The sequence below is a fragment of the Eucalyptus grandis genome, chromosome 8, assembly GCF_016545825.1.
Source record: "Eucalyptus grandis isolate ANBG69807.140 chromosome 8, ASM1654582v1, whole genome shotgun sequence".
NCBI lineage: Eukaryota > Viridiplantae > Streptophyta > Magnoliopsida > Myrtales > Myrtaceae > Eucalyptus > Eucalyptus grandis.
The window spans coordinates 65,220,907-65,238,192 of record NC_052619.1 but is presented as its reverse complement, the minus strand read 5'-3'; positions in this window follow the sequence as shown (position 1 = coordinate 65,238,192).

Here is a 17,286-nt window from a genome sequence, read left to right as displayed (position 1 = left end):
CGCAATCATAGAAACAGCTTCAGACTCCACAGGCCCAGAGGCAAGGAGGGGCAGAGAGACATTCACCTCACAATCCTCCCATGATAGTTCATCTACTGACGTCCATCACCAACTTCACAGGCACCCTATCGCTCACTCGCAAGTTCACTACACCGCCCGGCGTTCCTTCCGGTCCCCTGCACGATCTCCAATAGGCCAATGCGCGTCCCGCCTCTTTACCACGTCTCAGCCCGCTACACCCCCAACCACTGTGACCAGCACCTTCCAGCCGTGGCGACTACCTCCAGCAACCACCGGGACCACAGGCTCAACCACCCTTATGCTCGGATCAGCCCCGCAGTCCACCTCCCGTCGCCACTCCATCACGCTGCCGCTCAACCACCATTGCCCAGTCAAGCTCCAGCCACCGCCAGCCCGTCGTCACCTCAGTCAGGGTAAGTCGCTGAGAGTATGTGTATTATAGTGGGTCGTGTACGCGTCAGAAGCAGTGAACGGCTATGTGAATATGTTCGCGTGCGAGCGTGAGTATTGAGTGAGCGCGAGCGAATATGTGCTCGGTGCGGCAGTGTGTTCTACGAGTGGGCATGCATGAAATGAGCGAAATGTGGTTACGCAGCAAAAATACTTGCACACTAAGGAGTATGTGTGTGTGGAGTTAGTCACATAATCTAGTGCTCCTGATTTATTAAAATCGCATTATGTAGATTAACAATTATATCCCGTGCATTTCAGGTATTACATATATTTTAATTTTCATGAAAAGAAAATACCCAAGAAAATGATTAGCCTTGCATCGTTAGGTCACTTTCTTTTCAATTAAAGTAATTTAGGCATGTTTAGTGTCCTAGAGTCGAAGTCTTTTATCTATTGAAAAAAAAAAATGCCGAAATCTCTCACATTGTTAAATAATAGGATTAATTCATAGTTAATCCTAACTCATGTAAATAGAATAGCACGTAGGTAGCATGCAATTTTATTATGACATGGCTTGCATGTAACTTAGATTTCATTCTAGTTCGTTAATGCATGTTTAATTAGAACTCATATAAGATCTATTAAACACTCCTAAAGAACCTAGTCTCTCTCGTCTATGCGAGTTTCTCTCTACCTCATGGTAGTGTATACCGCTTCCCTTTACAAACCCTAAACCTAATCGGTTTTCTTGTCTCTTTACTTTGTCTCCAAAAATGGAAAATACACAAAAAAACAAAAATACGGCATGTTATCTGGTCTCCGGAGGACTTCGGATCCCATCGGATAAGTTCTTCACCGAAAACCTTCCTTGGAGATCTGGAGGCATCGGGATCTTCACCAGCCAGAAAGCATGATCGTAAGTTTTTCTTTCCGGTGGGAGAGATGCGTGATGCCATCAGTATAGTTTCTTAGCAACAAATCAACCAAACCTGCTTGTCCGATGCAATTTCCCTCAATTTGCCTTCGTCTGGCGGATGAGTTAATGAAGTAGAAAAGGAGAATCTGCGTAGGCATGGAGATGTGGATAGTCGGACTGAGTTGCCACTAGAATAAAAATTCCACAGTTAGCGAAAATGGAGAGCAAGGAGGAAAATGAAATGAGAGTGGCCGCATTATGTAAAAGTTTGGGACATTTGTGGTCTGAAGAAGATGTAGTTCAGGTGTCTGATGAAATACCTCAACAGAAACAAGAGGAATGTAGTCGAACTCTCTTCGGAAAATTGTATTCAAAACCAAATGTCAATTATCCAGCTTTCGTCACTACAATGAAAAAAGCATGGAAATCGAAGAGGTTATATGTTCCCGAAGGAACCGGGGTTATTCAGCTTTGTATTCCCAACGGAGGAGGAAAAGCAGCGAATTAAGACGAACTCACCATGGTCTTACTCCACGAATCTGATAGTCCTGAAACAATGTCTCCCTCAAGTGCCTGAGCACTGCTATGACTTTACTAAGGATGAATTAAGTACGAATTGGAGGAGTTCCCCCGGATGGAGAATAGAAAAAGTGTTTAATGATTTGGGGAAACGGGTGGGAAATGTAAAAGAGGTTCAACTCGATTCAAAAAACACTGTTCAAAACGAGAGGAGGAAGAGTCGAGTCGAGATTGACCTGAACTCACCTTTGAAGTCGGGTGCTATTATGGATATCGGAAACAGTGGCTTTGGGTGGAGTTCAAGTATGAACGCCTTCCACACTTCGCGCTTCTCTTGTGGCCGAATTGGCCACTATGCAACTGATTGCCTTGAGATTCCATACGCAACTTCACCTTGGGCAATGAACAAAAAAGGGTTATATGGACCCTGGTTGAAGGCAGAAACAAGCGATCACAGTCCCTATTGGGATGCATTTTATGGGAATATGGAGGAAGATTTAGTGGTGGAAGAAACTATACCTGTTCAATCTAATCCACCCAGGGGAATGCATTCCAGTGAACAAGAACCAGCATCAAATTTGCAAATAGTAGCATGCAGCAAAAAGCGAACAGTAGGCAGTCCAAATAAGGAGGAAAATCTAGAAGAAGGATCTGTTGCAGCAGAAGTCCGCGATCGTGGAAAACAGATACAACACTTGGAATTTCAGAAACCTCTATTATCAAAAGTTGGGAACAGTAGTAAGAAGTCGATGAAAGTGCAAAAGGCCAAAAAACAGAAATGCCTACCAGCAACATCCCCACTCCTTACAGACGAAATAGAACTCATGGAGACCCCGGTGCAACTGGTCCAAGAAGGCCAAGAATGGGCTTTGGTGGCTAGCCCTAATAAGCCACCACAGAAGCCATGAAAATTGTCAGTTGGAATTGTCAGGGGCTGGGCAACCCCCTGACAATCCGAGAACTGAGAGCTTTAATAGCTCTTGAAAGGCCTAAACTCTGTTCCTCATGGAGACAAAAATAAAGCGAGTCATGGTGGAAAAGACTTGTAAAAAACTTCAGTTTCAGAAACTACACTTGGTTAATCCAATAGGAATAACAGGAGGGTTGGCAATCATGTGGCAAGAGGAAATTGATTTAAAGGTAAATGCAAGCTCCAAACAACTTATAGACGTGCAATGTATTGATCCTGAAAGTAAACAGCTTATGCAGATCACCTTTGTCCATGCATCTAATGATTTTGGGGAGAGGCAGGAATTATGGCAGGTGATGGGATATATTAAGCCTCAGTCTTCTATTCCCTGGCTTTGTATAGGAGACTTTAATGAGATCCTGTATGTATGGGAGAAAGTTGGTAAAAAGGAAGCAGATAATAGAAGAATAGCAGCGTTCAGAACCATGATTAATGATCTATCCCTAATGGATGTAGAAAGTCAAGGCTGTGCTTTCACGTGGGCAAATAACAGGGAGGGGGCAGAGCTGGTTAAAAAGCGGCTTGACAGAGCACTTTGCACCATAGAATGGCGAGTTACCTTCCATGATGCCGAAGTTCAGGTCCTTCCAGCCATAGGATCGGACTATAGTCCCTTAGTTCTCAGTCTGTACCCTAGAGGAAGAAAAAAGACTAAGCAGTTCAGAATGGAAGTTTTCTGGACAGAACATCCAGATTATCACGCAGTTATTAAGCAAGCATGGGCAGAGAACTCATGTCAAACAGTCACATTTGCAGAGAAACTAAGGCAAACATCACAAGCATTAACTAAATGGAGCAAATGGCATTTCTCAAACGCTTATACAGAGATAAAAGAACTCCAGAAAGCATTAACAAGTCTGACGAATCAAATGATCAGCCTTCAAGTAAAGTCAAGACAGCAACTTATCAAAGCAAAATTGACACTCTCGAAAACAAGAAGAACAGTTAGGGAATGAGATCACGCATTAAATGGCTTCATTGGGGGGATCGAAATACACGGTTTTTTCATGCTACAACAGTCAACCGAAGAAAACAGAACCGTATTTCAATGCTGCAAGTAGAGGAAAACAGGTGGAGCAGAGAACCCACGAGGATACAGGCACACATTAAGTCTTATTATGAGAATCTATACAAGACTGATGGTCAGAGGTATTACCAGCCTATACTGAATCAATGCCCAACCCCAATAACTGATAATATAAACGAAAGTCTGGTGGAAGTACCAACAACGGAGGAGATCCACGTAGCAATGTTCCAGTTGGGAGCCTACAAGGCACCTGGCCCTGACGGTTTCAACGGTAATTTCTATCAACAGTCATGGGAAACTCTAAAACCTGACCTGTTGCAGCTAGTACATAACTTCTTCCGAACAGGTCTTCTTGACCCTCGGATCAACCAGACCCACATTGTGCTGATTCCCAAAGTAAAACAACCTGAAAATATCAGTCAATTTAGACCCATCAGTCTATGTAACTTTAGTTACAAAGTGATCTCAAAAATTTTAGCCAACAGACTCAAAAGATGGCTGCCACTTATCATTGAACCAGAGTAGGGAGCTTTTGTCCCAGGAAGGCAAATTCAGGACAATATCTTCATCGTACAGGAGGTGCTGCATCATCTACGCAAAACAACAAGGAGGAAAAAGCATCAGGCTATCTTAAAACTGGATATGCAGAAAGCATACGATAAGATAGAATGGGATTTTGTGAGAGATCTTATGCTGCACATGGGATTTCATGTCAAATGGGTTTCTTTAATTATGCAAAGTGCATCTCAACTTGATTACCTACAAAGTGTAAAAGTTAATGGGGAACCTACCTCCTTCTTCAGTCCTTCGCGAGGTCTTAGACAAGGTGATCCACTTTCACCTTATATCTTCATTATAATGTCAAATGTGCTAACCTGGATGATGAAAAAAGCGTTAGAAGATGGAACATTAACAGGAATACAGCTCAACAGAAATTGCCCTAAGCTTTCACATCTAATGTTTGCTGATGATGTCATATGCTTTCGGATGGAACTATATCGAGTGTCAGAATGTAGCCCAACTACTAAACCAATATTGCTATGCTACGGGCCAAGTAATCAACTTAAATAAATCCGGAGTTTCGTTCGATAGCAGCTGTCCAGCAGTACTAAAACAGAATCTTGCTACTGAGTTGAGAGTTCCTATCCTACAGAGAACAGGAAAGTATTTGGGCATACCCTCTTTGAATGGGGTCAATCTAAAAGGAGCTGTTCGCATGGATCTGGCGAGTAGATTCAAAATTAGCAGGATGGAAAGAAAAGCTATTGACAAAGGCAGGAAAGGAAGTGCTCATCAAAAGTGTGGTACAATCCTTACCCACCTATGCAATGTCTATCTTCAAGTTGCCTGTATCAATCTGCAAAGCCATAGAACAACGCATCGCATCATTCTGGTGGCAAAATGGCGACGCAAAAAGAGGGATGCACTGGAAAAGTTGGGAAACATTGAAGACTCGAAAGGATGCAGGGGGTTTAGGGTTCAAGGACCTACTCACCTTTAATAGAGCCATGCTCGGTAAACAACTCGCGATTAGCCAACTCCCCTTCAGCTCTATGGAGCGAGTGCTAAAAGGAATTTATTTCCCCGGTGGTGATGTATGGACAGCTTGAAGGGACGCCAACCCTCATGGGGATGGCACGGCTTGTTGCTTAGCGAGAGACACCATAAAGGACAACATCATATGGTCAGTAGGTAACGGAGAATCTATACGTATTAGAGAAGACAGATGGCTAATGCATGGTGTAATAGGAGGCCAATCAAATCGACAGAGCCTAAATTGGTATCGAATTGATAAATGCGGGAGCACGAGAGAATGGAACCAACAGCTAATCCTCCAACTCTATGATGAAGCAATCGCAAATGAGATATTAGCAATCCCAATATGCCAGCAAGTAAAACCAGATATGTTGATATGGACAACAAAAAACAGGGCATTACTCGTTAAGAGCGGATACAACGAGCACGGGAAACAACAGGTAAACCAGAACAAAACAGACCCTCTTGTTCTTATCAACCTCCGCGTACCTTATGGACTCAAATTTGGAGCTTAAATGTACCGCCAAAAGTTCGATCTTTCCTCTGGAGTCTATGTCAGAACGCCCTTCCTACGAGGGAAAACCTATACAAACGAAAAATTGTCACTGATCCATTATGCCCCTTTTGTTGGACGAATATTGAAACCACAGAACATATGTTGTTTCTATGCAAGTGGACGAAGAGAGTATGGGAAGCACAGATTTTCGACAAGATCAGATCGGAAACAAGCATCAGTCGAACAGATCGATGGATTGTCAAAGCTTTCCACCGAGAACAGGGTTTACCTGGTCGAGAACTCACGGGATTGGTTCTGTGGCACATCCGGAAGCGCGAAACTCCTGGATATTCCAATCAATAGAGCCGAGTCCCATGATCCGTTGAGCACAGCAAAAGAACAACAAGAGCTTTTCAGCCGAGGAAAGATAAACGGAAGTAAAAACCCAACCGATCAAACAAAAACTGACCGATGGAGACCACCAGAAGGGGATGAACTGAAACTAAATGTTGACGCGGCGTGGTGTCCCGGTGATTTTCTCGGATCCGCGGCGGGTCTTGTTCGCGATCGGGAGGGAAGATTTTTCGAGGGCTTCGCTGCAACGATTAGGGTTTCATCGGCAAGTGAAGCGGAAGCCAGCAATCTTACACGGGATCTCCTATACGCACGAAGTCAAGTCTTCTCAAGTGCAAGCCGCACGAACTCGAACAGGAAGTGGATTATTGAAAGTGATAGCTCCTCTGTCGTGGACATGATTATGGGCCGGACGGAAACAGCTTGGAATCTAAAGGAGTTAGTGCAGAGGTGCCGCAATGGGCTCAGTAGAAGCCCAAATATTTTGTTGACCTGTTGTCCACGCCAAATGAACGAAGCAGCGGATTGGATAGCAACAAAACATCGTCAACAGTCCCTACCACGTAATTGGCTAGATTCCTTCCTTTTCCACTTTGGAATATTTTATGTGCAGATATTTCCCCATCTGCTCTATGTAAGACTCCTCTTTAATTAAGCAATAGTAAGCTATCTTTTGACCAAAAAAAAAAAAAAATTAGAACTCATATAGCCTTGTCATTTAAATCAAATCACATTTATGTTAGACAAGAAAAACCCAAAAAGAAATAATCACCATTGCATTTAGAAATCATGCTTTGAACATGTATGCATTATCCACACACACACACACACACACAAAAGAGGCGTGCATTGCTTGCTTTTGAATCAACATCCTCCTGAATACTTGGTGCATTGGATGATAATGAAGCGTCGTTTTGTTGTGCTTAACACATCGAACTCTTTGCCCCATTTCTATAAATTTATTTATTACTTTGATTTATTGAGTGTTGCATTATTGGTTGCGCACCTGCATAATTGCGAATATTAGCGGATTAGGATAAAAATCGACCAAGATTACATGTTAATATATAGGTAAAGGGTACCGAAAGAGTATTAAATTTATTTAGTATAATCAAATCTCCAAATCTATGAATCTCTTCTTTGCATAATAAAAATATTCGTCTACACTTTACCTGCATATCTAATCAACCATAATTGATTAATGGCAGCTCCAAAAGGTAAGAAAGTTGCATGTTAAATCGAGTACCAAGTTGCGATTGGTAGGGCTTTGGAGAGTCCGTGCTTAACGCGAGCGATTGTCTTGTGAGAGGAACCTTTGTTCTTGTATCATAGTCCATTAGCTTTTCATTAGGTAGTTCATCTTTGAGAAAGTTGCGACACAACCTTAGAATGCAACTTCATCTCTTCAATGATTAATGTACGACATTTGCTATATCATTATTTAAAGTGCCGGACTTAAACGTGAATATATCTTGCATCTTACCATGACAAATTCACAAGCAATTGGCAACACATTTTGTTTTGGCTCAATTTCAATGTTTTTTCTCATGAAGTTACGTCAATTCTAGTGAGATTATAAACATACAAGTGCAGATGCATGCATAACAAATATAGTGTTTTGTTGGACACAAATGACAATAGGAAAATGACACTCGAACATTGCAATCGTTTATCCTGAAATATAATATGGCTAAACCGACACATATATTTTATATTAACGAAATGCCATATAATTATTAAAATTGATGGAACCGTCTGCTTAAGCTTGTGAGGTTCCTCGTGATTGGTTGTAACGTTCATATCAGGCAATCAGCATTATATAATTGAAATATCATTATTAATAAAACCGCATTGCTTTTTTAGTCTTCAAACTTGTTATTTTTTATTTTTTAATTTTTCCTTTCGATTACCATGGTTGCCGGTGGATATAGTCCACACCCATTAAAATCTATAGCAATTTGGGCTTTATTATTCTAAATTCATAAGAATACATTCATTAAATTTAAGTTAACCCATATAGGACCTATCTCGCTGAACATAAATTTAAAAAATGGTTCTCTAATCCATTTGACATCTCCAATTCTTAATAAGACAAAGTCCATCTTTCACAAAAACTTACTCTATGCTTTAATCTTCTCCATCTGCCTCTTTTATGCTTTTCTTCTCCTTTTGATTAATAACACATGGCCCTTTTTTTTTTTTTTTATTGAACGGAACTTTCTTGATAATAAGAAGTATAGACAGATGTGACGATGCATGACCAACTTTTGCCTTATTACTGGAATAAAAAAGTCCTTAGTGATTAGAGCAGTGTTTATGTTGGTGATGTGCGAATAATTAATCCATCATTTTGCCCGTGCTTTTTTTTTTTTTTTGAGCAAATGCCCGTGCTTCTTTGACCTAATGAAATTATGACCTCAGATATCTTTTTTTTTTTTTTTTCAATTGGACTTGATAGTATCAAGGTCAAAGTCACCTCAATTTTATGGATTCCTACCAAAGTGAAACTCTCCTCCTGTAATATCTAACTCTCTATCAATAATCGAGTCATTAAGTGATTTCAAACAAAAAAGTCATCTTTCTTTAAATAAGAAATGAACGAATTTTTCTATAGTTTTTCTTTTGGATTTGTTATCTACAACAATAAATTTTGATGATTGTTATGCAAAAAAAAAAAAAAAAAGTTTCCAAGACTAATATATTTGATTTTTTTCTCACTCATAAGTTACAGTAAAAATATATATTTTTGGCTAAAAATATTTTGGTCATAAGATAAGTAAAGTTAGAATATGAACTTTCTAGTAGTTGCCAGAGTTTACTAGGAGTACAATAAATTTAAGAAACGTAATACAACATGTATACAATTTTTTTTAGGGAAAAAACCACTAAAAACCCCAAACTTTATCCAAAGTGACAAATTTATCCCAATTTTTTTTTTGTGACATGAAAAACTGCAAACTTTACTAACCGTGACACATTTACTCCACCAAGGGCATTTTCGTCTTATTTTTTTTCCATTTTTCGTTTTTTCTTCTTCTCTCTTCCCTTTGCCAGCCATGGTGGAGGGAAACCGGACTTAGGCGAGGGCTGCCCTTGCCGATGTCGGGCGAGGGTTGCCCTTGCCTGGGCTAGCTAGGGCAGCCCTCACCGGCGTTGGGCGACGACCTTGCTTGCGTCTAGCAATTGTTGCCTTCACTAGATCTAGCAAGGGCTGTCCTCGCTTGACTTCGACGAGGGTCGCTCTCGCCCGTGTCAAGTGAGGGGTACCCTCGCTAGGTCCTCACCTAGCAAGGGGCACCTTTGCTCGACCTAGCCGAGGGCCGCCTTTGCCCGACATTGGTGAGGGCAACCCTCGCCCGATCTTTGGCGAGGGCAGCCTCACCTGAGTTTGGCTTCCTTCTATCGGCCATGGCGGAGGGAAAAAAGAAGAAGAAGAAAAAAGGAAAAAAAAAGAAAGAAAACTTAAAAATTAAAAGATGAAAATGCCCTATAATTTAGGGTAAATGTGTCATACGGATACAAGTTCAGGATTTTTTGTTTCATGAAAAAAAGTTTAGGGTAAATGTGTCACGGTTGGCAAAATTTGGGGCTTTTCATGTTACAAAAAATATTTAGGGTCAATTTGTCACTTTGGGCAAAGTTTAGAATTTTTTGTTGTCTTTTTTTTTTTTTATTCTAAAATTTGATCAGGTTGATTGTCTAATAGATTCATTTATACATCATATAAAGCGAAGAAAACCTCCTTCGTTTAAGAGATGTAAATTATTATTTTTTTCTTTCTGAAATGTCAATCACTTTCTTCGTATTGTGTATATTACCAGCTATTGCATTCCGTGATTTAAACATTCATGTTTCTCGTAATAAGGTAATTTGGTTTATTCACATAATAATAGTACATTATGAGTGAAATCAGTGATACGACATCACATTATGTCAATGGTAAGTTTGACCGTCAATTCTTTCAATTTATGCTTTCTATATCAACATCCTTAACGAAGAAAGCCCGTAAAAGCACTTCAAATTGTTTTTTTTTAATCATTTAACATCATATAGATTTCTAAAAATTTATAATTTTATTAATTTTTTTAAATCTATTTTAAAGTGCCACGTGTCTTTCGTCAATGATGATTTGTCCATCGTACAACTTTTTTATGGTCGTGGTCTGTTTTAAATATATGCATGGGGGTGTTTATTGATTTTATTATATATATATATATATTGCAAAAGTTTAAGATTGAAATGATCTTTGGATTTGCTTAATTAAAAGTGTAGCAACAAATTGTTTTGAGAAGGAAAAAATGATTGTATTTTTCGGTGTTTGGCTAAATTTTGAATATGAAAAGGAAAATATTTTTCATTGTTTGGAAAAAGAAAATATTTTTTGTCCTAAATAGATGTGCACTATTTTTTTTTTTTTTTTTTATGTTTGATCTCGAGCCTAGCTTCTGCGAACCCGAGTCTATAGGCCAGGCCCGGGTCCATCAAGGGTAAACGCCAAACTCCGTGCCGCGCCTCCTTGCACCGTGGCTCAGATCCATCAAGACATGGTGTTGAACACTCCCGAAGTCCCGAGCTTGGCAACATTATAGAACTTTTCCAGAGGAAATCATTTATTCATTCTGCACCCCAATAAATTGGAAGAGAGTTCGTCCATGAGTAATTTGATTGGCAAAATAATGCTAGAAATCATTTCTTCACCTAAATTTCTCATTGAAAAATATAGATATATAGACTAGTGTATGAGAGGTTCTTTCGGCTGCCACTAGAGAAAGGTCGGCATGACAAACATGAAACAAGTAAAAGGAAGTGTTAGACACGACATAGAATAGAAAGAAGAAGAGGACACAACACATTCTTATTAAAAAATTCATACGGTTCACCGTCCCCCATTTTTTTTTTTTTATCAAAATAATATAGCTTTCATTAGTAACCAAAATATGGATAACACGAAGTCTCAACCATTAGCCTAGGATCTTATTAAATCTCCTTTGTCCAACCGCACAAAGCAAAAAGGTGCCCCGCCATCTTTGGATTCTGGTTGCATAGCGAGCATATAAAGTTAGCTATCATCATCTAGGAAGTATCAACACTCTCCGGAAGCTTTTGTGTCATGTCGGATACTCTGATACGTGTCTAACACTCTTCGACACTCGTTGACATTTGGTCAACATATCTCAAAAAATCTGATACCTAATCAATTCTCCTTATAATTTGAAACACAAGAGTCAGAAATTTTGACATGCTGATCAATCCCCTCCAAGTTTTATGGATTATTGAAGTGGAGTTGAATTTGTTAAATTGAAATAATGAATGATATTAATAAATGGTGAATTAATGTTTTTAATGAAAATTCATTCTATGCTCTTTTTATTATTATTTATTCGTAAATTTGAATCAAATTAATTTGATTAAAATAATCATGTATATATAAAATTATATATTTAATATACAATGTATTCCAAAGTGTCGGAATTCTCTATTTTCTTAGAAACGGCGTGTTGGCGTGTTGCGTGTCACATATCGGTGTTGGTTCTACTTAGATCATCATTCTCTTGCACATGCTCCATACTAGGAACCTGATTTTAGGACAAGTCCAAAGTTTCCAAATTTCATTCCATAAGGATTTTGGGATTTGATATGAGGTACATGGTTGTGTTTTTGGTTAGTCTCTTTCACGATCCCAAAGTCTATTGTAGCCACTCTTAACTTTATATTCTCTAGAACTATTTATTGTCCAAAGTAACTTATCAGATCCTAGATTTAAGCTTAGATGAGTCACTAGTATTTCTTTGGCCACTCTATGCTCAAATAATGAGGTACGGACATCTGGAGTGCCAAAACTTGACATAGAGGGACACTTAAATCTTAAAAATTTGTAAAGTGACACTTAAGTGCCAAAATTGAAGCAAAATGGATTACTTAAGTGCAATCCGGCCAAAATGCCGATGTGGCGATTTTCCGGCGAATGAAGTGTAAAATGAAGCCGTTTTGCACGCTGGCGTGGCTAAAAATACAAAAACGACGTCATTTTGGTGCTGATGTGATAAAAAAATTAATACAAAAACGACGTCATTTAAATCTCCCTTCGTGCTAAGTTTTGGCACTTGGGGTATACTTTTGCCCTCAAATAATATATTAATTTTCTAGGTATCCCACTCTCCTGTGTTTTGATTATCAAATTTGCCACCAATTGAGGATCATTTCTATTTGGAGGATCTCCAATCTTACTTGAGGGTAGCCATCTATCCTTTCTAATTCTGACTTTTCCACCATCACCTACCTCTCATTTAATTTTTGGTTCAATCATTTCATGACCCATCAGAAGACTTTGCCATCCCTAAGAAGGTCTATGACCTTTGTTTGCATTTCACAAATCATCTCTAGAAAAGTACAAACTCTTCAATAATTTGCTCTATAGGGCACCTGGGGCTTGGATGAGCCTCCAAGCTTGTTTTCTTAGCATGGCTTTGTTAAAAGCAACAAGATCTCTAAAGCCAAGACCTCTAGAATCCTTTCTGAATTTCAAAAGTTTCCCAACTTTTTTAGTGGACACCTTTCTTTGTTGTATTTTGTTTTTACTAGAAAGTTGATATTTGTAGTTCAATTGCCCAACAAATGGAAATTGGAATTTTGAAAATTGACACAACATATTGTGGCAAAGTTTAGACCAGTGTTTTAATTAGGATGTCTTTCCCCACCTTTTATATTAATTTCTCTTTCCAGCTCTCTAATTTTCCATCCACCTAGCTAGAACCCAATCGAACATTTGCCTTTTGGTTTGGCCCGAATATGAAAATATTCCAAGGTATTTTCCTATTTTCTCTATGAGAGGGACCCTTAATTTAGTTGCTAGGTGTAATTTCAAACTCTAGGGATAGTTCTTTTCAAAGAAGATACTTGATTTGTTGAGTTTTATGACTTGACCCGAGGCAAAACAGTATTGATTAAGGATATTGGCCAGGTTTTGGGCTTTGGTAATCAAGCCACTTAGGAAAAAGATGGCATTATCAGCAAACAGGAGGTGTGATAGCGTGGAAAATGTAGTGTTTAATCGGATGCTCTTGATGGTGTTGTCTTCTACTGCTTTATTTATGAGGGAAGATAGAGCATTTACCATAAGAATGAAAAGATAGGGGGATAGTGGATCACCCTGTCTAATATCTCGGGATGGACGAAATGGGGCATAGGATTTGTGACATTCGAGATTTTGCTCAACAATATAGCAAGCCCTAAATACTTGATAGTCTATGACACGTTAATGAGCTCGTCGTTGGACTACGCCATTTGCATTTCCATCCCCGTCATCACCAAGACAACTCAAACGTGACACCTTGAGCTATGCCAAGTTATCAATCGTGACACTGCAATGCCGCATCATCACCGAACCCAAGCCAACTTAGCCCTACTGCTCCATTGTCGTGCCACAGGGTCACCCAAATTGGCGCCACATGCCTTGAAGAATACCACGTCCCCTCTCTCACCGAGTTGGCCACTAACGCTGTTAAATTTATATCTCGAGTTTGAGTGTTTATAAAAAGCGATTCGTTGGATTCCTTAAAATTGCACAAAAGAAGAAATAATTAAATGAGGAATTTTTCTCTTTGGAACGAAGCTGCCAAAGCCCCATGCGTTGCCGAAATCCTTTGGTGTGAAGCCTCTGCACGTGAATGGAAAATAGTTAGGCCTAGAGCCAAAGTGTTGACTCTGGGCACACACACATATTTCGCGTGTGGGCTTCTGTACGTGAAGCAAGGATAAGGTGGGCCCTTGATGGGCACACGTATAAAAGGCAATTTTTGCAAGTCTTCGGCTTCGAGGGTTTCTTCTTTTCAGTGAGTTGCTGCCGCACGTCCACGAGAGAAACGAAACTTGCCGCGAAAGAGAGAAAAATCCTACGAAGCCGCACACGATCGTTGAGCGAAGCCACATATTGAAGCGCCGTTTACTTTGAGTGCCGTGGGTGTTCTCTGTTTGTGAGAGACGTCTGTAGGTGCTAGGTGCTTGAAAGCGGATCTTCGTGTTTCTCGTGCGCCAAAGCTTATTCGTGATTTAGATCCAAGTAAGATTGGTGTATTTGGTGTAATTGAGGCTTGGGAAACACCGAGAGAGTGTTTGAGTGATTTGAGTGTGTAATCTCCTTGTATCGCTTGATCTATAGTGAAATTCGTTGCTACTCTTCCCGTGGACGTAGGTCTTTATGATTGAACCACGTAAATCTGGTGTCCAATTTATTTTCTTTTTCTGTCTATATTTTGTTTGATCGCTCGCCCTTTATCGCAACAGTGGTATCAGAGCCAGGCTTGGCTAAGTTAAAGCGAATCGATGGCGACGAAGAAGTAAAAGTGAGAATCGGTCGATTTGATGGGAATGATTTTAATTTTGGAAGATGCAAATTGAAGATTATCTTTCCCAGATGAAATTGCGCTTGCCCTTATCTAGGGAGAAACTAAAGACGATGAAGCAAGCTGATTGGGATTTGTTGGATAGACGAGCTATGGGTGTTATTCGGTTGACGTTGGCTCGTATCGTCGCGTTTAACATTTTGAAGGAGAAGACCACTGCTGATTTGATGTAAGCCCTGTCGGATATGTACGAGAAGCCCTCTGCAATCAATAATGTCTATTTGATGCGACGTCTGTTTAATTTGAAGATGAGAGAAGGTGCGTCAGTTACGGATCATATCAATGAACTCAATGTGATTGTTAGTCAATTTAGTTCAGTTGAGATTAATTTTGAAGATGAGGTACATGCTTTGATTCTGTTATCCTCATTGCTTGATAGTTAGAATACTACTGTTACTGCTGTTAGTAATTCCTCTGAGTCAACAAGTTTGATGTTTGATGGGGTTCGAGATTTGATTCTGAGCGAGAATATTCGTTAGAAGAGAATCTGGTGAATCTGTATCTACTGCTTTAGTAGGTGAAAATAGATGAAGATCTGTAATACGTATGGGTAAGAGTAATACTAATATGGACAGACGTAGTCAATCTAGGACTGCTAATGTTGTTTGTTGGAGTTGTGGCAAAAGGAGGCATCTTAGAAAGGATTGCCTTAAGCTGAAGAATGGTAAGGGTAAGTGAATTATAGTTGATTCTGCAGATAATGTTGCAGCTATAGCAGATAATGCCGATTATGTCTTGTCTGTCACTAATGATTCATCGCTTGACGGATGGATTTTGGATTTTGGTTGTTCTTTTCATGTCACACCAAATAGAAATTGGTTTATCACTTATCAGTGCACAGGTAGTGGTAAAGTCCAGTTAGGGAACAACGTTGAGTGTGATGTTGTGGGTGTTGGTGATGTTAAAATCAGAATGCATGATGGTATCGTGAGGACATTGACTGGAGTGAGACATGTTCCAGAATTGACAAAGAACTTAATTTCCTTGGATGCCATAGATTCAGTTGGTTGCAAGTATTCTTCAAAAGGTGGAGTTCTGAAGATTGTTCGAGGTGCCTTGATGATAATGAAAGGAATCAAGCACGGAGGCTTGTATAACTTCAAGGTGAGACAATGACAGATTTTGCCCTGGAGACGTCGGATGCATCTATTCGAGAGTTTATTGACTGCTCGAGGAAGACCTGGGTGTTTGTGCCAATGCACAAGTTTGATGCTGGTGTCAGGATCACGTGGTTGAGAGCTTTGATTGAAACGGAGACTGGTAAGTTGATCAAGCATGTGCGGACTAACAATAGCATGGAGTTCTGCTTGGAGTTGGCAAATAAATTTTGCATGAAAGAAAGCATGGTGAAACACCGCACTAGTGCCAATAAATCATAACAATTTGCAGAATTGATGAGAAGAACATTACTAGAGACAGCCCGTAAAATTATCTCTAGTGCTGGTAGTACTAGGAGAATCCTAGCTGATGTGCTTAGTACGATAATCTGCCTGGTGAATAGATCCTCATCAACTGCTATCCAATGGCAGACTCCTAAAGAAGTGTGGTTAGATAACGTTGCTGGTTATTCTATTATTAAAATGTTTGGTTGCCCATGTTATTTTCGAGTGAGTGATGGTAAGCTCGATTGGAGGGCAAGGTGCATATTCCATGGCTATGCACAAGGTGAGCGGGGCGATCGGTTGTGGTGCCTAGATATAAATTCACCCGTTGACAATAGAGAAGTTACATTTGATGAGTCTCTAGTACTTCTGACTAGGAGTAATTAAAGCAGTGTTCAAACAGATCTGAACAGTGTTCAGTTTGAGGTGGAGTTGCGATCAGAAACTCCTGAGGTAGCGAGTACGAGTACTAGCAAAGTAATCAACATAGATGATGCTTGTAGTGAGGTGGAGCCTATAGAGCCAATGGTTGCTGTAACTGCTAAAATTAACAAGGTACGTATTTGATCTCCTGATAGATATGGATGTAATAATGGTTTTGCTTTATCTGCGGTTAAGGAGGTTGCGTCGGAAAATCCTTGCAAAGCAGTTAAAGGTGCATGTGAAGTTGGTATTCCGATGAGGTCCTCGATTATGGTGAAGTTCAAGCGAGACTTGGACTTGAATAATATCTGTGGTGGTTGAGCCCATCGGGGGCTATGGGAAAGTAGCGGCAGAGTTTGAATTTTTTGTGAAGCGATTGCAATTTGGCTCAAACATCGAGCCAAGGTGGAGATTATTAAATTTATGTCTCAAGTTTGAGCGTTTATAAAACGCAATTCGTTGGATTCCTTAAAATTGCACAAAAGAAGAAATAATTAAATGAGGAATTTTTCTCTTTGGAACAAAGCTGCCGAAGCCCCATGCACTGCCGAAATCCTTTGGTGTGAAGCCTCTGCACGTGAATGGAAAATAGGTGGGCCCAGAGTCAAAGTGTTCACTCTGGGCACACACACGTATTTCACGTGTGGGTTTCTGTACGTGAAGCAAGGATAAGGTGGGCCCTTGATGGGCACACGTATAAAAGGCAATTTTTGCAAGTCTTCGGCTTCGAGGGTTTCTTCTTTTCGGTGAGTTGCTGCCGCACGTCCACAAGAGAAACGAAGCTTGCCGCGAAAGAGAGAAAAATCCTACGAAGCCACACACGATCGTTGAACGAAGCCACATATTG